Consider the following 24,148-nt stretch of genomic DNA (forward strand, 5'->3'; position numbering starts at 1 on the left):
TAACAGTAGTGTAATGCCAAAGCCATCTACAGTTGTTTACAACAGCCTAGCAGCTCTGTTTTTGAATGACATTTTGAATTTCCATTGGGAACCATGGGCTCTACATTGTGTTTGGTCTTGTTTAAACTTTCAATTGTTGAAGCAGTATCACCTTTAAGCTCAAGAAACAAGAATCACAATACTCAGAATTCACTGAATCTTGGAATGGCAGCAGTACCATCCAGACAGTGTGCCCCATTCTGGACTGAGACCCATGTGGACTCTCGAACTTTCTGTTTGGGAGCACTTTCCAGTCCTCTGCACCACTTAAGGAGTTGTCTCTGTGACCCAAGACTTAATGGGAATGGTGACTATGAATTGTCTCAGGGGTCCGTATTCAGGGCCTGATTTCAGGAAAGCAACTTGGCAAGTGGAATGTTCCTGCTGACCAATATGCTATTTCTTTCACAAGATGGTGCTTCCATTGTGATTTTGGGTGAACACAAGACAATTTCAGGACTCTGGGCTATAAAGAATATACCACTGACCTTTGGGCAAAAAATCACAGTTATTCTTGACCACCTATGTTCATTTTTAAGAAAATATTTGTTTGAAAGATGTGAGGGGAGAGGGAGAGGGAGAGTGGGAGAGAGGGAGAGAGAGAGCTAGAGTGAGCTTCTGTTTACTGGTTCACTCTCCAAATGTCTGCAATAGCCCAATCTGGACCAGGCCAAAGCCAGCGGCCAATAATTCCATGAATTCCATCCTGCTCTTTTGCATGGGTGGCTGGGGCCCATGTTCTTGGGCCATCATCTGCTGCCTTCCCAGCACATTGGTAGGAAGTTGAAGTGGAAGCAAAGTAGCTGGGACATAAACTGGCATTCTGATATGGCAAGCCAGCATAGCAAGTAGTGGCTCATCCTGCTGTGCCATACTGCCAGTACCCTCACCTGTGTTCTGAATATGGTTCTGTCCCTGGTCAACAGTATTGCAGGGTGGTGGTGGCAGAAGGAATCTGCTGATTTCTGTGTATTTCACCACTGGCACCCAGGGGTCCACAGTAGATCATCAGCTTCTGTGAGAAAAGTCACGGTGATATGTTCTCAGTGCTTTCAAGACTGCTGCTCGACAATGCCAAGAGCCCAATCCCGTTGGTGGTCTTTCTTACCTCCCATCTCTCTACTTTAGGAAAAGACAAACTTAACCAATTCCACTCAGAGTTTAGCTAGACATCAGTCTGTGTGATTAGGAAAGAAATAAATGGCAGACAAACCAGAGGCATGCAGGAGAAACAGTAGACTATATGAACCTAAAAGGAATCTAGGGGGGAAAATAGCCCTGTAATTAATGAGTTCTGAAGTCACATCATAAAGTCAATGCAGAAAAACCAACTGAATATTTGTATATTAATATACTTGGGAACCAAGATTAAAATTATAGCATTATAATACTGAGAAACAGTGAAATATTTAGGTATATTCCTAACAAAAAGGTATAATTTCTGAATGCGGAAAACTACAAAACACTGATGAAAATGATAAAAAGATTTGTAGTGGTCACTCTGTGCTGCAGTTAATATGTCTGCAAGCCACATGCCTGCTTGGAATCCTGTCCTCCACTCTTGTTTCTGGCTTTCTGCTCTGAGTACCCTGGAAGGCTGCAGATGGTGATTGAAGTATATTGATCCTTTCTACCCATTTGCATCTACTGGGCTGAGTTCTGGGCTCCTTACAGCAGCTTGCCTTCCATTGCAGATTGGGAGTGAATTAGTGGGTGGGAGATCTCTATCTGTATGTGTTTCTTTGTCCATATCTCTGCTTTTTAAATAAAATATAGATAAATAAAAACATTTATAATGAGAATAATCAAAATAATAGTAAATGGAGAAACATACCATGTGTATAAATTGGAGAATCATCAAAACAAAGATGTCAATCTTCTTAAAATTATAAATAAATTTAAATCAATAATGATAAAATTTTTGCAGGATTACATTTTGGTAAAATTTGATAAACTGATTCTGAAATTTGTGTGAAAAGACAAAGATCAGAGTTAACAATAATTTTGAAAAAGGGAATAGTTTCAAATTTAAAGCTTTGCTGTAAAGCTATGCAAATAAAAATTGTGGTATTTTTTGGCAAGGAGATCTATGGCTCAATAATAGACTCATATAAATAAAATTAAGATTTTTTGATGAAACTAGAAGAAATAAAGAAATCTTTATTCAAAGATCCTTTTCAACAAATGGTTCAAAAACAATTAGGTGTTCATATACAGTAAAACAGAAAACATGCCAACAACAACAAAACCCTTTGTTTAAAACGATACATCTTTTTTAAAGCTTTTATTTAATGAATGCCGATTTCATAGGTACAACTTTAGGAATATAGTGGTTCCCTCCCCCATACCCACCTCCCACCCCCACTCCCATCCCACCTTCTACTCCCTCTCCCATCCCATTCTTCATTAAGTTTTTAATTAACTTTTTATGCAGAAGACCAACTCGATACTAAGTAAAGATTTCAACAATTTGTACCCCCCCACACACAATGTATAAAGTGATGTCTGAGAACAAGTTTTGCAGTTAATTCTCATAGTACAACTCATTGAGGATGGAGGTCCTACATGGGTAGTAAGTGCACAGTGCCTTCGGTTGTTAATTTAATGATTAACACTCTTATTTATGACATCAGTGATCACCCGAGGCTCTTGCCATGAGCTGCCAAGACTATGGAAGCATTTTGAGACCACAAACTCCATCCGTATTTAGATAGAGCCATAAGCAAAGTGGAAGTTGTCTCCTCCTTTCAGAGAATGGTGCCCCCTTCTTTGATGGGCCCTTCTTTCCACTGGGGTCTCACTCACAGAGATCCTTCATTAGAAAATTTTTTGCCACTGTGTCTTGGCTTTCCATGCCTGAAATGTCCTCATGGGTTTTTCAGCCAGATCTGAATGCCTTAAGGGCTGATTCTGATGTCAGAGTGATAAAACCTCACACTTTTAAAAAACTGATCTCAAAATGGATTACTAGTTGAAATGTAAAACTATAAAAGTTTTAGAAAAAAAGACTAGAGGAAATCTGTTTGAGTTTTTGTGATGAGTTCATAAGCATTGTACCTGAAGGATTATTCATAAAAAAGTGATAGACTACCAAAATTAAAAATGTGAATTCTGAAAAGATCTTATTATCCCTCTTAGTAGTTTTTTTGTCTGTTCTACTTAATATGACTGGTTTAATTCTGTAATTAATATACAGTTATTCTTAAGTGTTGAAATTTAACTGAAATGTGATCCCTGTTAAACATAAGAGTAGGAATAAGAGAGGGAAAAGATGTACAATTTGGGACATGCTCAAGCTGACTTGCTCCAAATGGTAGAGTTAGAAACATACCAGGGGACTCCAATTTAATCCCATCAAGGTGGCATGTACCAGTGCCATCTCACCAGTCCAAGTGATCAATTTCAGTTAACAATTGATCATAATGAAAGGACTAAGAGTCAAAGGAAGCACATAAACAAGTCTAGTACCTGCTAATACTAACTGATAGAATAAATAAAGGGGAGAGTGATCCAACATGGGAAGCGAGATACTCAGCAGACTCATAGAATGGTGGATGTCCTAAACAGCACTCTGGCCTCAGAATCAGACCTAAAGGCATTCGGATCTGGCTGAAAAGCCCATGAGAGTATTTCAGGCATGGAAAGCCAAGACACTCTGGCAAAAAGATCTCTGTGAGTGAGATCCCAGTGGAAAGAACAGGTCTTCAAAGAAGGAGGTACCTTTCTCTGAAGGGAGGAGAGAACCTCCACTTTGACTATGACCTTGTCTAAACAAGATAAGAGTCGGAGAACTCAGAGGGCTTCCATAGCCTTGGAAACTCATGACTGGAGCATAGGGAGATTACTGATGCCATAGACAGGAGTGTCAATTGGTAAAGTCAACAACAGGAGTCACTGTGCACTTACTCCTCATGTAGGATCTCTGTCCTTAATGTGCTGTGTATTGAGATTTAATGCTATAACGAGTACTCAAAAAATATATTTCACTTTGTGTTTCTATGGGGGTGCAAACTGTTGAAATCTTTACTTAATGTATCCTAACTGATCTTCTGTAAAAAAAAAAAAAAAAAAGAAATTATCAATTCCCAACTAGACTCTCACTGGGATTAAACATGACAATAGGTCTGATCTGATTTCATCATCATTTAAAAAAATCATCTATTATTTTTCACTTAAAAAAAAAAAAGAAATCAGGAAAGTCAATTCTTCCTCACCTCTACTAGATGTCATAATTTTTCTTAATAATAATAATGCTAATATATTATGTAATATATAATATTGTATGTAATATAATAATAATAATAAATTAAGAACTGAGAGCTAAAAAAAAGAGTGAAAAGATAAGCTACAAACTGGGAGAAATATTTACAAACATATGTATTACAAAAGATTTTATGCAGGAGCTATAAATAATTTTCAAAACTCAGTAATAAAACAAAATTAATTTAAAAATGGGCTAATAACATGAGCATGTATTTCTCTAAACAGGATATAAATATAGCAAATGTACACTTGAGAAGTTATTTACAGATGTATTGTGGATATTTGTTAATGTTCTGCATAATATGATTTTCTTGACATCATAAAATAGCATTTCTAGCAGGTTGGAAAAAAATTCCTCTCTTAGCTCTTGCCAATTTTTAGAAATAGCTAGGGCTCAGCCAGGTGAATGCTTTTGATATACAAACTACTCAGTCTGGAGCCACACCTCCTCTGTCTAGCCTCTTTACTGCAAAGGCCAGTATTCCTCTGCTTTCAGCATCCCAGGGCCAGGGACCAGCACGGAGGGCCATTTCCGAAGCATAGGGCCCTTTGAAATGATCCAAACCATCCAAACCTATGTTGCTCATTCTCACCTAATAGACTGTGGCCAGAGGGCTCTCACTGCTGCAGTCTTCAGCCTGCTAATCACCCCGGTGCCTTTGCCAAGTGGTTCTGCATGGGGTGCCTGTGCCTCCTGTCTCTAGAACCTTTGAGTGTAACAAACTGTATTTTTTTAATGAGCTTCTTCTCTATCTCCTTTTGTGGCCATGCCTGACTGATCCTTTCAGTAAACAATACAGAAAAAAGTCACTAACCATTACAAATCAAAATTATGAAAAAAGACAATTACATATCTATTAGAAAACCTTAAAGCTTTTTAAAAAAAAAAAAAAATTTTTGAAAGGCAGATTACAGAGAGCCAGAGGCAGACAGAGCAAGAGTTCTTCCATCTGCTTGTTCACTCCCCAAATGGTCACAAAAGCCAGAGCTTGGCTGATCAGGAGCCAGGAGCCCGAAGCTTCTTCTGGGTCTCCCATGTTGGTGCAGGGGCCCAGGCAACTTGGGCCATCTTTGGATGCTTTCCCAGGCAATAGCAGAGAGCTGGATCGGAAGTGGAGCAACCAGAACTAGAACCGGTGCCCATATGGGATGCCGGCACTGCAAGTGGTGACTTTACCTGCTATGCCACAGGACTGACACCCCTTAAAAAGCTTTTTTTAATTATTATTTTATTTTTTTCATTTATTTGACAGGCAGAGTTATAGACAGTGGGAGAGACAGACAGACAGATCAGTCTCCCGTCCGTTGGTTCACCCCCCAAATGTCCGCTATGGCAGGAACTGCGCTAATCTGAAGCCAGGAACCAGGTGCTTTTTCCTGGTCTCCCACGTGGGTGCAGGGGCCCAGGCACTTGGGCCATCCTCCACTGCCTTCCCAGGCCACAGCAGAGAGCTGGACTGGAAGAGGAGCAGCCAGGACTAGAACTGGCACCCTTATGGGATGCTGGTGCCGCAGGTGGAGGATTAACCAAGTGAGCCACGGCGCCAGCACCCCCTTAAAGCTTTTAATAGCAAGTTTTTTAAGGGATAGGTACTAGAACTCTTCATTGACTGCTAGTGGGAATTTAAAAGAGGGTAGCCACTTTGTAAAACAAGTTTGTAGGTTTTTATAAAATTAAATCTGTACTTATTATATGATAAGTAATTCCACTCCTTGATTTTTATCTGAAAAATAAAAAGAAGTGTTCACACAAATACATAGTCATCAATGTTTATTGCAGCTATATTCATAACCATCCCAAATTTCAATTGGTGAATGTACAAATCCTGAGATATGCATGCAATTGGATACTGCTCAGTAATGCAGAGGAACAAACTGCTGACACATATGCTAATTTAGATCAATGTCAAATGCATTAGTAGAAGTCAGACTCAAAAGGCCACATACTGTATGACTGTATGGATATGACATTCTGGTGAAAGCAAAAATAAGTGGATTAGAGTTTGAGGAGAAGGCTTGAGTATAATGGGGCATGAGGGATCTTGTTAGTATGATAGAAAGCTCTGTGTCACGACTGTATTGATGATTATACAATGATATACATTATTTAAGGGTCATAGAAGTATATACTAAAAGAGATTTTTTTCTGGATATGAATTATACCTCAGTGTACTGAGTAAAAATACAAAGCTACAGAGGTATAGAATATTCACAATTGATGAAGCTGTATAAAGGGTGTTTCTTATACTGTTCTTGTTAATTTGTTTTCATTTAAAAAGAAAGGAATGAAGGGAGAGAGGGATGCAAGAAGGAAGGAAGGAAGGGAGGGAGGAAGGAAGGGAGGGAGAAAGGGAGGAAGGGAGGGGAGGAAGGGAGGAAGGGAGGGGAGGAAGGGAAGGAAGGGAATGAGGGAAGGAAGGAAGGATCTGCATTTATTGCTGGCAGGAATTTGGGTAAAAGAAAACTCATACATTGCTGATACACATGCAAATTTCCACATAAGTTTTTTGAAAGCAATAGCATAACAGCTGTTAAAACTTGAGACTACAAAAAACCCTTTTCCCAGAAGGCCGACTCTGTGACTTTCCCATAAAAATCAAAGCTCCAGGTTTTTAAAGGTAAATAAATGTGCAAGGATGTTCATGACTGCCTTGTACTTAGTGGGGGAACAACTGGACACAGAATGAGTGTCCGTAAGCGAAGTTCTCTATAAAAATTCCCTGATGATATCCCTATGTAATTGTCCTTTTATTTCAATGGCACAATGGCTTCCTTAATTACTGAACAGCTGCACTTTGGAGCATTATGTAAGCCCCAAGAAACAAGTTTGCATAAAAATTTGAAGATATTATAAATCTTGGGGTTGTATTTCAAATCTCACTGTGTGCGTCAGTCTTTGTAGGCTGCTAAAACAAAAATACCACATTCTGAGTTGAGCTCATAACCAATAGAAGTTGATTTCTCACAGTTACAGAGGCTGAGCAGTCCAAGATAAAGGCACTGGAAAATTCGGTTCGTGTTGAGGGCCTTTTCCTTCAAGTTGGCAACTTCTAAGTATATTCTCATATGGCAGGAGAATGCAGTCCATCTCCCTCAGGCCTGTTTTAAAGAACGCTAATCTCATCAATGACGTCTCTTCTCTTATGACTTAATAATCTCATGAGAAAGACGCTCCACTTCCTAATGCCACCACGTTGAGGCTGAGGTTTCAACATAGTCATTTTGAGGGGAACAAACTTTTGATATCACAATATTTATCTGACTAGAGCACCTTTATACTTGATCTTTATACATAGTACTTTGCTTTTCATTCCCCTGTTCTTTTTTTTTTTTTTTTGGCATGTTCTTCAGTGCCTTCACCTAAGAGTAAGATTTAAGGAGCTGAGTTTAGGGTTTGTGCCTTGAATAAGGGCTGTGGGGATAGCAGAGACTTACAAAGATAGACACCACCAGCTCACTGTCCCATTGCAGTGATAACAGTGCCCCCGAGATTGTTTTTATGCTCAACTTTGTCCTTCCAGTCTCCCAGAGACCCTTGAGTTTGTGGACCCAGTCACTTAGAAGTCCTGATGTTCACCCTTTCTTTCTCCTCCCTCTCTGTGATGTAAGAACACACTGCCTTTGTTATTAAATAAGAAGGAAAATGCATAGGGAGGCAACTGAGTGTGGGAGGTCAAGTCCAGGGTGAAGAGGGCTGCTTCTTGCCTCATAAGAGACCTCTAGATCCATCAGACTGCAGCCTCATGATTCCATCTCTGCAGGTCAGGAGGCAAAACTAATCTGAGATATCAGGAGCCAGGGTACTTGCTACTTTCAGAGACTGTGGCTTGGGGAGGAGATGAAGGTGGTTTTTAGGAGCTGATAGCTTTCTCTTTCTTGATCTTTGTGTGAGATGAATGATGTGTTTAGTTTATAAAAGTTCATCACACAATACAGTAATTATTTGTGAATTTTTCTGTATGTATATGTTAGATTTAGAAAAAAGCTAAAGATAATTTTTAAAATGCTATATTAAACAAATTAGTAAATACTGGTTATTATTTAAGTGACCATTAAATCTCAAAAGCTTATTATAATAAAATTTTATTTCTTGATCCTATTTCACTGGTTAGGGAGTGTCCAGGAGAGCCCTTCTCTAAGCACTGATTGTAGGATCCAGTCTCCTATCTACAGATTTGGGTATCCTTAACATGCAATTTTTGTGGGAAAAATAATGGTATGGGAAAATCATGAATCAGTAAATTTTGGGGGTTGGCGCTTGGGAATGGTATAGATCACTTCCTCTCACATTTTATTAAGTAAGAGTGCCCAAGTGACTTCAACTAGAGGCAAGCACAGTGAGTTTTTCTTTTTATTCCATTTGGAAAATGATGTAGTTTGATAAGCAAAATAATTTTGCTTTGCATTAATTGTATTTTAAAAATTCTAATGTGATCTACTTGGAGGGAGCAAGATGAATATTTGAAATATGAATGAACAATAAAGACTGCATCACTGGAGAAGGACTCATGGAGAAAGGAGAACTAGGGTTTTGACCAGTAGGATGAGAGTGATTTTAACAGGTAGCAGATGGGGGAAACCTGGGTCCAGGTGACCCCTGACTCATTACAGGCAGATTCAGCACAAAGAGCAGCACATCACTTCCAGAGAGGAAGTGATGCATGTGTTCCCCATTTTCCAGAGAATTCTTTGTAATTATAATTTTAAAATTTCAGGGCTCAAAGTTGGGGTTGCCCTTGACTGTTCCTAGATGCCAGCTTAGCCAACTTTTGTTCCACCAGGATTCTAAATATCTTTTATATGCCATCACTTCTGAAAGAGGGTTTGTTGGTCTTTAAGATCTTTTGTCATGTACCTTCTTCCACCTAATGTATATATATTTAATATAAAATGTATAATATATGTGTATAGATAACAGAGATATATGGCTATTTACAATGTATAATATATGTATACATGCATGCATATATACATACAATAAATTTATGTATAAACATACATAGACATATATGTGTGATCAAATGATTTCAACTAGAGGCAGATAGATATTATGCTCCCTTCTGCTGATACACTCCCCAAACCTCCAATAGCCAGGACTCCTATGTGGGCAGTGGGGACCCAAAAACCTGAGACATTGCTGCTGCCTCCAAGAGCCCACATTAGTAAAAGGCTGGAGTGAGTGAGGAACAGGAGGTAGACATTAAACCCTGGTACTCCAATATGGGATGCAGGTGTCTCAACCGAAGTCTCAATCTGTAGGTTGAACACCTTCCCCACAAGATGTTTTTCTGGTCACTTTGCAATGCCTGTGTTCTGTCACTGTGATTTGAATCTTTTTTATTTATACTGCATCCAGTAGAGGCGTGCACTCTCTAACAGACAATATTCTGTTGACAGATAGTTGTGTACCTCAGTGATAAACACATGGTGAGAAGCATGCATATTATGAATAAAACACTTTGCTTTCTTATTTCATGAAAATATCTGACATTATGCTTCTGGTTTTTTTTTAAAGATTTATTTTACTATTGGAAAGGTAGAGTCACAAAGACACAGATAGGGAGATACAGAAAGAGAAGTCTCCCATCCACTGGATTGCTAACCAAATGGCCCCAATGTCCAGGGCTGAGCCAGGTGGAAGCTAGAGTCAGGAGCATTTTCTGGGTCTCCCATGTGGGTGGCTGGGGTACAAGCACTTGGGCCATCTTCTGCTGCTCTCCCAGGTGCATTAGCAGGGAGCTGCATTGGAAGTAAAGCAGCCAGGACATGAACCAATGCCCATATGGGATGCTGGCACTGTAGTTGACGGCTTAACCCACTATACCACAACGCTGATCTGTTTAGTTATTTTTAAAATTTCTTTTTCTAGACATTTACACAAGACAAACAGAACACAGGAATCATGAGTTCACATCTCCATATCATTTTCCTCTTTTCTGCCAGTCATTTTGTGAGCCAGGGTTTGGGTTGCAAGACTCACCATAGCAAGTTTGCATTGGTTCCTGCAGCCCATGTTGCAAGGCCAGCTATAGATCCCAATTCTGTGAAATAGAAGATGCTTTCTACCCTGCCCTTTCATATGGCCACCAGTAATCTAATGTGTGCTTTCCATTTTGTTCTTCAATAATTGTTTCATTTAATGCTCATCTGCATGTATAGGTTGGGATCATGGGTGTCTGTGTGTAGTCCAGATTGGCTTCAAGTTTTAGCCATATCTTTTTCAAGATCTAAAATAATTTTCTGAAAGTGTGACTGAATCTCCCTTGCAAATTTGCAATCTTAGATGAGCAAAGAAATAGCAATAAAATGTCATGTAAAATGCAATATATGACCAATTATATATTACTATATATAATTGGATATGTTACATATATATATATAATTATATATTATGTCAAAATGCTCTGCCACCAAGAAACATCTTTCAACAAGAGATTTTTAATATGTGTTAAATTGGCATATGAAATGATGATTGCAATAAATATGATGAGTCTCTATAAAATCTCTTGGACAGTAAAAAAAAAGTTATGTCTGGATTTCAGAGGTTTTTTGCACCCAACTAAATTTATCTTTTTTTCATGAACATTTTGAAGTGCCCTGACAGATGAAATGAGAGAAAAGTGAACTGTTTACATTCTAACCTGGAACATGGTCTGTCAAAGTTTGTGAATAATTGGTTGTCAGTTCCCTTATCTTTAAATTATTGGATCACTAGACATCTTGAGAACAACAATAACAAATACCAAAGGGCAAAGTGTTTTCCTTGCAGAACCACCAAGATGCTTCACTGGAGGCCTTTGTCTTGTGTACTCAGTCCAGGTTCTGAGCATTTATGGTGTGTTTTAGGCACTCCCATTAGTAAGGGTATTACATTCACAATTAAAGGTCAGACCTTTCCGTAATGACAGGCACAGACAGAAAACCCAATGAGGGGTTTTAAGTTGTTAAATGAGAACATTCATGATTTTTCATAACAACAAAATATGTCTATAATCCAACCATGTGGGACTAATACAAAGCTGACAAGTCTTTTGGGAACCTTAAAAGTTCAAGCTGTCTAAGATTCCAGTTATCTCAGTAATGTAAGTGTGCAGGGAAAGTTTCCCCCTGAAAACACACTGCTCTCCTGCCTGCCTGCATGCATCAGAAATTAACTGAATTTGTACCTGTCACAGTGACACACGAAATCACGCTCAGGGATTCTTCCCTACCCAAGGCCCTCAGCAGTTCTGTTTTACAATCTCTACTGCTGCTCTGAAACAAAGCCTGGTAAGCACACCCTTGTTGTTGCCAAAAGTCTGTATCAGTTTTTATTTCTGGCAGAACTTCCAAGTAGCTGTTAATTTCAAATTGTAGATAATTGAAACTATCTATTAATTTTGGATCTATATCTCTTTATGGATTTGTGTAATACTGACTGGACAGTGAATTGACTGGCTACAAATTCAAGTTCAGCAGTGTGGGGAGCAGGGCCCGTCTCCCGTAACATGGCGGGGCCCGTCGCCTGGGAGACAAATAAGTACTAAGACTGTGGACAAATAGATACTGAGAACAAATACTGAGATTACCAAGACTAGACTAAACTACTGGAACTGCTAAGACTAACTCTATGCATCTGATCTCCTACCATGTGGCGCTGAGAGGGAGAAAACAACTTCCACACAGCTGCCTCACCAATTCGACTAACAAGCTGCAGGAGCTGATCCTGCCCCTGATTGGAGGAGAGCAGCGTGCTCAGCACATGGGGAGAGAACGCCAGCAGAGTTGGGATTGGTGGAAGAGGACTGTAAAGGAGGAGAGAGACAACATGCGGGAGGAACATCTGAGGAACCCCTGAGAGAGCCGGCCGGTGGTGTGCTGCGAGTGACAAGCAGGAATGCAGATATGAAGATTAAAAGGTGTAGAGACAGAAGAATGGAATTGAGGAGGAGGGATAGAATATTCCATGATACTAAATTGGCTTATTTATGGCATCAATTTTAGGATGTGAAAAAGGATAATTATCTTTGCTCAGATTTTCACAGATGCGTATGTGTGTGAGATTATTAAGGAGGTGCCCCAAAGAGAAGCCAGAAGAAGAGTGAAATAAGCAGAAAAGGTCAGAGGAAAAAGCCAAGCCAAGCAGGTGTAACTTTAGGCATCCCCCAGGCTAAAAGAAGGCATCTTGGTATTTAAACACTAAAGTAATGTTGCCATGTTTTTTTCTTAAGATTTATTTATTTGACAGGCAGAGTTATAGAGAGAGAAGGAGAGAAGAGGGGAGAGAGAGAGAGAGAGAGAGAGAAAAGTATCTTTCATCCACTAGTTCACTCACCAAATAGCTACAATGGCCAGGGTTGTTCCAGGCTGAAGTCAAGAGCTAGGAACTTCTTTTGGGTCTCCTATATGGGTGGCAGGGGCCCAAATACATAGCCATCCCCTGCTGCTTTCTCAGACACATTAGCAGGCAGCTGGATCAGAAGTGGAGCAGCCCGGAGTCAAACTGGCATCCAAATGGAATGCCAGGCTCCCAGGCGATTTCTTAACCCCCAATGCCACAATGCTGCCTCCAGAAATGTCACTATATTGACGTTTCCAAATAATTTTCTGTTTGCAACAAAAGTGAGGATGATAGTGACAACATTGGTTGAGACTCAGTTTTGCATTGCTTTTTAGATGTTTTCTAATTTGGTCTTCATATGTGCATTGGCTAGGTGTTGCCATCATGCGCCCCTTTACATGTGAAGAAATCTAGGATCAGGAACATGTGATAATTTTCCTAATGTGACACAGATGTAAGTGGTCAGGTGTGACTTAAACTGAGTTGTGTTTGAGGACATAGCATGTACTCCGGTTGTTTAAATACTATGGCAAATGCTGTTGACACATCCCAGATTTCCAGTAGCAGTTCTGTGGGTTAGGTCTCTATTTCTGTGAGCATCTCCTAATAATTCACACCTGCAACCTGATTGGAGGACTCTCCCTGAGCTTCTGGAACTGCCTTGATCACACAGACTGAGAGTCAGAAATGCCTGGTAGATAATTCCATTTGGAGTATTGCAAGACATATGAAAAGTTGTGTGGAAGCCCAGTTCTTTTGTCTTGAAATGGGACAAACTGCAATGTGATTGTGCCTCACAGCCCCTGCATCGTAATGGTTCTGAAATCTGGCATGATGCCTAATTTCACCGTACTTGGTTTCTTCCTCTTATCTTTCCTGCTTCTTCTGGCTACTCCTAGTGGCACCTCCTAAATCTGTCTCACACAAAAGCTTGTCTTTGTGCCTACTTCCTGAAGAATCTGAATGAATTCAATTATGCATTGGTCACATCCTAAAACTGATCTCATAAGAGAGGCTGGTGCCACGGCTCACTAGGCTAATCCTCTGCCTTGTGGCGCCGGCACACTGGAATCTAGTCCTGGTCGGGGCACCGGATTCTGTCCCGGTTGTCCCTCTTCCAGGCCAGCTCTCTGCTGTGGCCAGGGAGTGCAGTGGAGGATGGCCCAAGTGCTTGGGCCCTGCACCCCATGGGAGAGCAGGATAAGTATCTGGCTCCTGCCATTGGATCAGCGCGGTGCGCCAGCCGCAGCGCGCCAGCTGCGGCGGCCATTGGAGGGTGAACCAACGGCAAAGGAAGACCTTTCTCTCTGTATCTCTCTCTCACTGTCCACTCTGCCTGTCAAAAAAAAAAAAACTGATCTCATAAGAGAATCAAAATTAATGATAGGTGTTGTGAAGTAATAGTTGAACACAGCTAGTGAAGAAACCTTAGAGAGTGTCTGTACATCTTGATTTGGGCTCCCAATTGCTCTCATCTCATTTAGCTAACAAAAATGTGATTTCTGTGTGGGCCTCAAGCCAACAGCGATGTGCATATATACTACTTATGTGGACAGGAAAATAGCGTACTCCTCAGAATACCCAGAAGTCATAGACGAAGAACAGTAAAACTCAATCATTTACAATATTATATATCATTAACACTTCCCAATATGATTTCCCTTAGTAATGTTATGAATTTATATATATATATATTATATATATATATAATATATATATTTGACAGGCAGAGTTAGAGAGAGAGAGAGAGAGACAGAGAGAAAAGTTTTCCTTTCATTGGTTCACCCCCCAAGTGGCTGCTATGGCCGGTGCGCTGCGCCGATCTGAAGCCAGGAGCCAGGTGCTTCCTCCTGGTCTCCCATGTGGGTACAGGGCCCAAGCACTTGGGCCACCCTCCACTGCCTTCTCAGGCCACAGCAGAGCTGGACTGGAAGAGGAGCAACCGGGACAGAATCCGGCGCCCCAACTGGGACTAGAACCCGGGGTGCTGGTGCTGCAGGTGGAGGATTAGCCTAGTGAGCTGCAGCACTGGCCATGAATTTATATGTTTCATGTCTGAGCAGTATATGGTGTAGCAAACCCTGAAGAAATGATCAGCTTGAAAATAGAAACCGTTGCTCACAAGCGGTTGGATCAATTTTCTTTGGCATATTAAGAAAATTACCAGGGATATCTTGAGATTTTTGGAAACTGGTCTTGGGAAGAAAGACACTCATAGAAGCCGCCATCGAGTTTAGTGATAAAATTAATTATGAAGGAGAGCTGTTGCTTAGACTGCAACTTATTTTCCTGCTCCAAATTGTTTGATTTGTGTGAATCATGGAAGCTAGAATAAAACTTTGAAAGGTAGAGAAGATCACAATTTTGAAGCTAGGTTTCTTTATGTTAGAGGTCTCTCAGATCCTGTGGGCTGAAGATGTTACTTCCATGTATCTCTGCCCCTTTCTTTTACACCACCCATTTTTTCCATCTTTAAGAACTATTAGGTTTAGTGAACGTTCCATCTGTGTCTCTCTCGTCTACTTCCAAAGCTCAAGACACCTGCTCTACCTTCACACTCCTTTCAGCTGCTTCCCCTTTATTCAATTTATTCACTTTTTTTGGTCTTGGTGACATATTATTCTTTACCCATTTTGTGACATTAGCACTGCCATGTCAGATTATATTACCTTTGATCAAAGGCAACTACAAAATAAACAAGATTAAAAATTAAATACAGCGTTATCTGCAGAGTATGACTCAACAAGAGCATTTCTAAGCATGGAAATATGCTTTGCTACTAGAAACACCAAAGAGGGAACCCAAATTGGCCCCTGTTTTATGTAAATATAATAGCAACAAATAATGAATGTCTTGATTATCTTAGAAATATTTTTTCAAAAAATTATTAACAATAATTGTAAATACTTATAGGGGAGGTTTGACATTATATTTTTTAAGATTTATTTATTTATTTGAAAGGTGGACTTAGGGAGGGAGAGAGAGACACATGGAGAGATTCCATCCTTTGGTTCACTCTCCTAATGACCGCAGTGGCCAGGACGGTCTTAGTCTGAAGCCGGGAGCCAAGAGCTTCTTCCAGGTCTCCCACCTGGGTGCAGGGGCTCAAGCAAATGTTCCATCTCCTGCTGAATTCCAAGGCAGATTAGCAGGGAGCTGGCTTGGAAGTGGAGTGACTGGTACTCAAACTGGTGCCCACATGGTATTCTGGCATTACATGTAGTGGCTTAACTAGTCATGCAGCAATGCCAGCCATGAGCGACATTTTAAATGAGATCAAATCAGAGTAACCAACATTTCTCACTCTTTTACGTTACTTTATGATTAGAACTTTGGAGCTATGCTCACGAAGTATGTGATAGGTTATTGTGAACCGGAGTCACCCAATAAGCTGTGTACATTAGCAACTTATTACTACTTTACTCTGACTTGTTTTTAATTAACCAGTCTCCCTCTATTCTGTCCTACCTCTCCTAGCCTCTAGAAATTACTACTATTCTATGTTCAGATGGAAGCTTTTAAATGTTTTCTAGTTTTTACATAAGAGGAAGAACATGCAGTATTTTGTTTGTTCTGGCTTATTACACTTAACATCTTCTTGTTCAATCCATTTTTTAAAAGATTTATTTATTTATTTGAAAGAGTTACACAGAAAGAGGAGAGACAGAGACAGAGAGACAGAGAGAGAGAGAGAGAGATCCTCCATCCGATGGTTCACTCCCAATTAGCTACAATGACCAGAGCTGTGCCAATCCGAAGCCTGGAGCCAGGAACCTCTTCCAGGTCTCCCACTTAGGTGCAGGGGCCCAAGGGCTTGGGCCATCTTGTACTGCTTTCCCAGGCCATAGCAGGGAGCTGTATTGGAAGAGGAGCAGCTGGGACTAGAACCAGCACCCACATGGGATACCTGTGCTTCAGGCCAGGGTGTTAACTCGCTGCACCACAGCACTGGCCCTGGTTCAATTTTAACTAAATAACAGAATTTCTTCTTTAATGGTTGATTGTATTGACAATGCCATGGCTAAGAAAGAATTTGTAAGTTCATTCCATTCACAATAGCTACACAAAAATTAAATACCTTGGACTACAGTTAACTAAGGCGGTGAAAGATCTCTACAATGAAAATTACAAACCATTAAAGAGAGAAATAGAACAGGACACAAAAAATAGAAAAATCTGCCATGTTCATGGGTTGGAAGAATTAACATCATCAAAATGTCCATAATAACAAAAGCAATTTATATATTCAATGTAACCCCAGTTAAAAATTTCAATGACATTCTTGTCAGATCAAAAAAAATGCTAAAATTGATATGTAAATACAAGAGATCCTGAATAGATAAAGCAATCTTCAACAATACAACACAAACAAAGCCAGAGGCATCACAATACCAAATTTTAAGATACAATGCAGAGCAATTATGATCAAAACAACCTGGTATTGGCATAAAAATAGACATGTAGACCAGTGGAACAGAACAGACCCCAGAAATCAATCAATGCATTTGCAACCAACTAATCTTTGACAAAGGAGCTAAATCAATCCCTGGAGAAAGCTGTTGGGGAAATTGGATCTCTGCTTATAGAAATATGAAACCTTATACCTTATGCAAAATTCAACACACAATGTATCAAAGATGTAAATCTGTGACCTGTTACCATCAAATAGCTAGAGGAGGACATTGGGGAAATTCTGCAAGACATTAGCATAGGCAAAGTATTTTGGGAAAAGACCCCAGAAGCTCAGGCAATCAAAGTAAAAATAGACAAATGAGATAACACCAAGTTAAGAAGCTTCTGCACCGCAAAAGAAACACTTAACAAAGTGAAGAGACAACTGACAGAATGGAGAAAATATTTGCAAACTGCAGCTAATAAAGAATTAACATTCAGAATCTACAAAGAGCTCATGAAACTCAACAAAACCAAACAATTCAGTAAGAAATGGGTGAAGGACTTAAACAGGCATTTTTCAAAATAGAAAGTTCAAATGGCCAATAGACACATGAAAAAATTCTCAAGATCACTAGCCATCAGGGAAATCACCCCAGTTAGAATGACTCTCATAAAGAAATCAAAAAACAATAAATTCCGGTAACGATGTAGGTAAAAAGTTTCCTGAACCCACTGTTGGTGGGAATGTAAACTAGTGCAGCCATTGTAGAAGACAGTATGGAGATGTTTCTCAAGTCTGAAAATAGATCTACCATATGACCCAGCCATCCCAATACTAGAAATTTATCCATATGAAATAAAATCAGTATATGAGTTATATGTACCCCATTTTTATTGCAGATATATCCACAGTAGCTAAGATATGCAACAACCCAGAGGTCTATCAATTGATGACTGGATAAAGAAAATGTGATATAGATACACTATGGAATATTACTCAATTGTAAAAAAGAATGAAATCCCATCTTTTACAACAAAATGGATGCAACTGGAAACCATTATACCAACAAATATTGTTTTCCCTGATTTGTGGTAACTAATGGAATACAAAAATGAACTGTATATTAGTGAAATTGACATTTTGAGAATTGATTATTGTTTATAGCCCTTATCTCTACTGTTGTAGAACAATGTTTTTTTCCTTATTTTTCATTGAATTCTTTACTAAGTGCAGGTTAATCATATGAATATAAAATAAACTACAATTATGTCATTATAAAAATTAAAAGAAGGAATAAGAAAGGAAGGAGGACTGAGGGTGGGAGCATACATGGGTAAGAGGGTAGGGCGGAAAGTATTATGATGTTCCTAAATCTGTCTCTGTGCGTGTGTGTGTGTGTGTGTGTGTGTGTATATATATATGTATATATATATATATGCAATAGATGAAATAGTTCACCTTATATAAAAAAAGTTAAGAAATATTATCACATTTTTCTTTATTCATTCATTTGTTAATGAACATCTTGGTTGGTTTCATGTCTTGGTCATTGTAGATAGTCCTGCAATAAACATGCTGTTGCAGGTATCTCTTTGATAAAATGATTTCATGCCATACACACACATACACACACACATACACACTAGTGGGATTGCTGGATCATATAGCCATTCTATTTCTAGTTTTTTGTCGTGTCTTTATCTGTTTTCCATAGTGCTATACTAATTTACATTCCCATCAACAGTGTATAGGAATTTCCCTTGGTCCACATCCTCATCACTATTTGTTCCTTTTGGTCTTTTTGAGAATGGCTAACCTCATGGTAGTTTTGATTTGCATTTCTTGAGGCTCATGATACTGAACTTTTTTCATATATTCATTGGCAATTTTTATTAATTCTTTTTGAGGTATGTCTACTCAGGTCTTATGCTCAGCTCTTTTTTTTTTTTTTACTTTTTTCTTTTTAAAAATGTTTATCAATATATAAAAACAGCTTTCATATATATAAAATTCTATAAAGTAATCATAATTCATTCTCTCCTCCTCTCCCTCCACCCCTTCCTTCCTTTTTCTTCCTTTAATTTTCTCAATGACATAGTTTCAATTTACTTTATAATCAAAGGATTATGGCATCACTCACCATAATGTTTAACGAGTAAGAGTAGAAAGACCACTGTTCCGCAGGACTATGGTCAAGTGCTAAAAACAGTAGTCAATTCATAAGATGAAAGTTTCATTCTCATTTTTAAAATTCTATATTAATACCCACATATCAGAGAAAATATGTTTATCTTTTTGGGATTGGCTTATTTCACTGTCGCTCCCCCTCTTCACGGAGGAACGACACAGGACCCTGCGCTGTTCTTTTATCTGCTCGGCCCTCCCCGGGTTTGCTGCTGGTTCTTCCTGGGTTGGCTACCGTCCCTTCCACCTCCGTGGAAGGGCGGTTCCCCCTGCCACTTTCCCCACTTCCGCGGGGGAGTGGCACACCGCCGGCCGGCTCTCTCGGGGGCTGCACAGGTGTTCCTTTTAGATGTTCCTCGTGCATGTTGTCTCTCTCCTCCTTTATAGTCCTCTTCCACCAATCCCAACTCTGCTACCCACACGCCGAGCATGCTGCTCTCCTCCAATCAGGAGCAGGTCCTGCTGTTTATTGGTTGAACTGGAGGCAGCTGTGTAGAAGCTGTTTCCTCCTCTCCCAGCGCCATATTGTGGGAGAGCAGATGCATAAAATAAATCTTAATTCGAGTAACAGTCTAGTCCCAGTTGCTCCCCACATTTCACTAAACATAATGATATCTGGTTGTATGCATTTTGTTGCAAAAATACAGGATTTCAATCTTTTTTATGGCTGTGTAGTACTATATTGTGCAGGTATACGATATTTTCAGCATATATACTAAAATTGGAACAAGATGGAGAGATTAGCATGGCTCCTGTGCAAAGATGGCATGCAAATTCATGAAGCGTTCTATAAGTTTTTGCTCACCCTCATGCAGTTCTTAAATGGACTGACTTTTCTTATTGTTGAGGTTTTTAGTGACATATATTCTGGATGCTAATTCTTTGTTGGATAAGTAGCTTGCAAATATTTTCTCCCATTGTATTGATTGTGTTCATTCTGTTGATTGAATGCTTTGCTGTGCAGAATCTTCTGTGCTTGACATAATCTTATTTGTCTCATTTTGTTGCTTCTGTTTCAAGAGTCTTGTCCAAAAAATTGCCTGCACCTATATCCTGGATTGTTATTTTTTTAAAGCAACTTCATGGTTTTTAATGTTTCAGTTTCTCTGCCAGTACCACACTATTTTGATTACTGAAGCTTTGTAATATGCTTTGAAGTTAGATGTCATGAAGTCTCCTTCTGGCTTGTTGCTTGCTTGCATGCCTTATTTCTCCCTTCCTTCTTTCTTCATATTATCACTTTGGCTACTCTGGTCTTTTGTGATTCCATATAAGTATAAGGAATTTTTTCTAGTTCTATAAAGGAAGCCACTGGTATTTTCACAGATATTGCATGAATCTGTAGATTACTTTGAGTAGTACGGGCATTTTAAAAATATTGATTGTTCCAATACACAAACACGGAGTATCTTTCCATTCTTTTTATGTCCTTCATGATTTTTTTCATCAGTATTTTATAGTTTTCACTTCTTTGGTGAAGTTTATTACTAAATATTTATTTTTGTACCTATTGTGAATAGAACCGCTATCTTGCTTTCCCTTTCAGCAAGAATATTATTAATGTATAAAAATACTACCCGGGGCCGGTGCTGTGGTGCAGCAGGTTAATGCCCTGGTCTGAAGTGCCGGCATCCCATATGGCCACTGGTTTGAGACCCGGCTGCTCCACTTCTAATCCAGCTCTCTGCTATGGCCTGGGAAAGCAGTAGAGGATGACCCAAGCAATTCCTTGGGCCACTGCACCTGCGTGGGAGACCTGGAGGAAACTCCTGGCTCCTGGCTTCAGATCGGCACAGCTCCAGCTGTTGCATCCAATTGGGGAATGAACCATTGGATGGAAGACCTCTCTCTCTCTCTGCCTCTCCTCTCTCTGTGTAACTCTGACTTGCAAATACATAAATAAATCTTTAAAAAGAAATACCGCCTTTTTCTACATTGATTTTTTAAATCTTTAACTTTACCTAATTTCTTTATCAGCTCTAACAACTTTTTAGTATACTATTTAGCGTTTTTATATGTGAAATAATGACATCTGCAGACATGGATGTTTTGACTTCCTCTTTTCCAATTTGGTTGACCTTTATATCTTTCTCTCCTAATTACACTTGTTAATACTTCCAACACTATTTTGAGTAAGAATGTCAAAAGTGGACATCCTTTTTGTTTGAATTTATATGCTTAGGAATAACGTAAAGATTATCTGGCCTGAATTTCAAAACATAAAGTAGTATACACTTGGGAAAAACTAGGACCACATATTCAGATTTACTGGTAGAGGAATCAGGTGGAGTTGGTTAACCAGTAGCTGGCAGAAAAGCTGGCTGAGTAGAGAACTTGTCAGGAGTGGCAGCAGAGGGACAGAGTCTATACCATAGTTTTACAAAGTGAACCCTGTATATTGACTTAGAATGTATCTGGGTGCTTTTTAAAACTTAAGTTTCTGAGCTCCTTCCCAGACCTAATGAATTACACTCTTTGGTAGCAGGCTCAAGCTTAGCCTACTAATTATCTGATTTCTCTTCCATTCTGTTACTCAGAGTTAAGTATATAAGGAAGTGTGTATTTATATATACCTAGGATATACATGTATATATGTAGTCATCTATTATATATGTATGTGTATGTATTTATATCCCTTATCTGAAATCCTTGGAATCAGAAGTATTTCAAAGCTTCTTGCATCACAAAATCATCACTAATTAGTTCTGAACCCATGGCTGATGATGAATATTGTAATGCTTTCTTCATCACTGCTTATTTAGTAGTCAAATGTGATCAATCAGCTATAAATTTATTACTCTAATGTTATTATAAATTATAATTCAAGGTGAGATCTGGCCATGATGGTGCCATCCAATAAATCTGATGAAAATTGTTGGGCTTCTGTCAGTATGCCAGCATTGAGAATGTGGGTTGATTGATAAGCAATTTGTTCTCATAGGTGTCATAAGGCAAGAAGTTCAAGTTTGCAAATATCAATAATTAATATCAAGGATTATCCATCACTAAATAACCATAAATATCCCTACTTAATAGGGCAACAGTACCTTGTTGCTACAACCAAGTGAATTACTATACTTGACAATATCCTTGAATTTTTATCAATAAATGAGGAAGGAAGAGAGGTCTTCTTTAGTGGACTGTGAGAGTCTCAGCGATCAGTATTATTGGTCTTTGAGCTTCATCTTTATTGATTCCATTTTTCTTCTTTTTGGAGATATTGAGAAACAGCTCTGATTCCTCCAAGTTCATTGTCACCACTTGATGTTTTTTAATTATTTATTTTTATTCATTTGAAAGGCAGTGTAACACACACACACACACACACACACACATGAACACAGAGACAGAGACAGAGAGGGAGAGAGATAAGGGTAACAGTCTTCCATTTGCTAGTTCATTCTCCAAATGCTTGCAATAGGCAATAGTCAAGGCTTCACCAGACCAAATACAGGAGCCCTGAGTTTCATGCTGGACTCCCACATGGTTACAGGTACCCAGGTTCTTAAGCCATCATTTGTTGCTTCCAAGGATGCATTAAAATGAAGCTAGATCAGAAGTAGAGGAGGCTGGACTCTAACTGGAATTCTAATATGGAATGCAGGTATCCCAAGTGGCAGCCTAACCCCACTGCACCACAATGCCGATCCTTACCTGCTATTTTTGACCAGGGTCTTCTCTTTTCTGAACCTCCTGTAGAATTCAGAAGGTTTGCATAGAATCTCTTATTTCCCTGCTCCTGGCGTAAGCATAATAACCATGGAGGTTTTCTAACATTTCTATACCGGGGATTACCATAGGAATTTGAGAGAGATAAAATGGTGCTTGGTCCTAACTACTCACCATATGCACCAGAACATTTGGTGCCTCAGGAGTGGAAGCAGACATTTAGAAGTGAAGAAACTATGAGCGACAGAGTTGGTGGGACTGACAGCCTACGAGAAGACTGCTTCTCACTGAGTTCATTGCTTAGGCATAAAGAAGCACTTAAGAGGAGCTTTCTTCTGTTTCTTGATATGTGAGAAGATTGATTTGGAATTATAGTTAAGGATGAAGTTTTGTTACTGAATTAAGAGCCACAATATGATTAGAATAGGTGAGTGAGCAGCATACTTCTCCCCAAAGTCTCAAATCAAAGTTCTACTTCAGCTCCATAGTCATTGTTCCTAGCCAGGTGCCAGAGACAAGTTTAGCAAAATAACAAAAACAAATAATAGATTTAAGGCAAGGGGCTGATTTACGAGGGAGGTTGAAGACAATGGGCAGGGGACTTGGTTTAAGAGCACTGGGAGAGGTGGTGCAAGGGGGCCTGACGGTCACTTTCCATGATAGAACTGTTAGGCCAGGACCATGTAGAAAAATAGTAACTTCTGTCTGTCAGTTGCTCTTTCTGAAAACTTTTATATTCTTCTGGTCAAAGAGCTGGAGCCAGATCACGAGTACCACTAAGGACCAAAAGCATAAGCTTTTGGTTTCATTTTATGAATCAAGGAAGCCATAGAACCAGTTTAAGCAGAAGAGCGAGGTTTAATTTATGCTTATGATTTCACTTGGTTTGTTGTATATGGTGTGGATGAAAGAGAGACAAGTTGGGGACTGTCACAGTGAATGGTGTCAGTGAGAGCCCCCAGCCAGCATTGAAGGTGACTTAGAACCTAGGCATCTGTGAGACTGTGCTTGCCCCAGACAACCAGCCAGGCTCCATCAGATTTAATGATGCTCCTGAGACTGCAATAACAGAAATATTTCTCTCCAGATCAGCTTTTGAGTAATTGTTTGTCTCTGAAAATAATTTTTTGAGAACTATTTCCATGTTTTAAAACAAAGAGGGAATGAAAAATAACAACCTGGCTTACTTACGGGCAAAAGTAATAGGAAGACAGTAAAAGTCTTTCAACCTAAAAATAATTATTCAAAATCAGAGGCATGGAAGTGCTGGCCGGCTC

The 24,148-nt window shown here is 39.3% G+C and overlaps 1 long non-coding RNA gene and 1 other non-coding gene across 10 annotated transcripts in view; both read left to right on the forward strand.

Annotated features, from left to right (window-relative positions):
• The window catches only part of LOC149121928 (uncharacterized), a 352,265-nt gene that overhangs the window by 252,332 nt on the left and 75,785 nt on the right, over positions 1-24,148 (forward strand). The gene's annotated exons all lie outside the window — the stretch shown is intronic.
• LOC127484323 (U6 spliceosomal RNA) lies at positions 19,897-19,999 on the forward strand. The gene has a single exon (XR_007911191.3). It is a non-coding gene; the product is annotated as a U6 spliceosomal RNA (small nuclear RNA).

Source organism: Oryctolagus cuniculus, chromosome 15 (assembly GCF_051225735.1).
Source record: "Oryctolagus cuniculus isolate XC-2025 breed Fujian yellow rabbit chromosome 15, ASM5122573v1, whole genome shotgun sequence".
In the NCBI taxonomy this organism is placed as follows: domain Eukaryota; kingdom Metazoa; phylum Chordata; class Mammalia; order Lagomorpha; family Leporidae; genus Oryctolagus; species Oryctolagus cuniculus.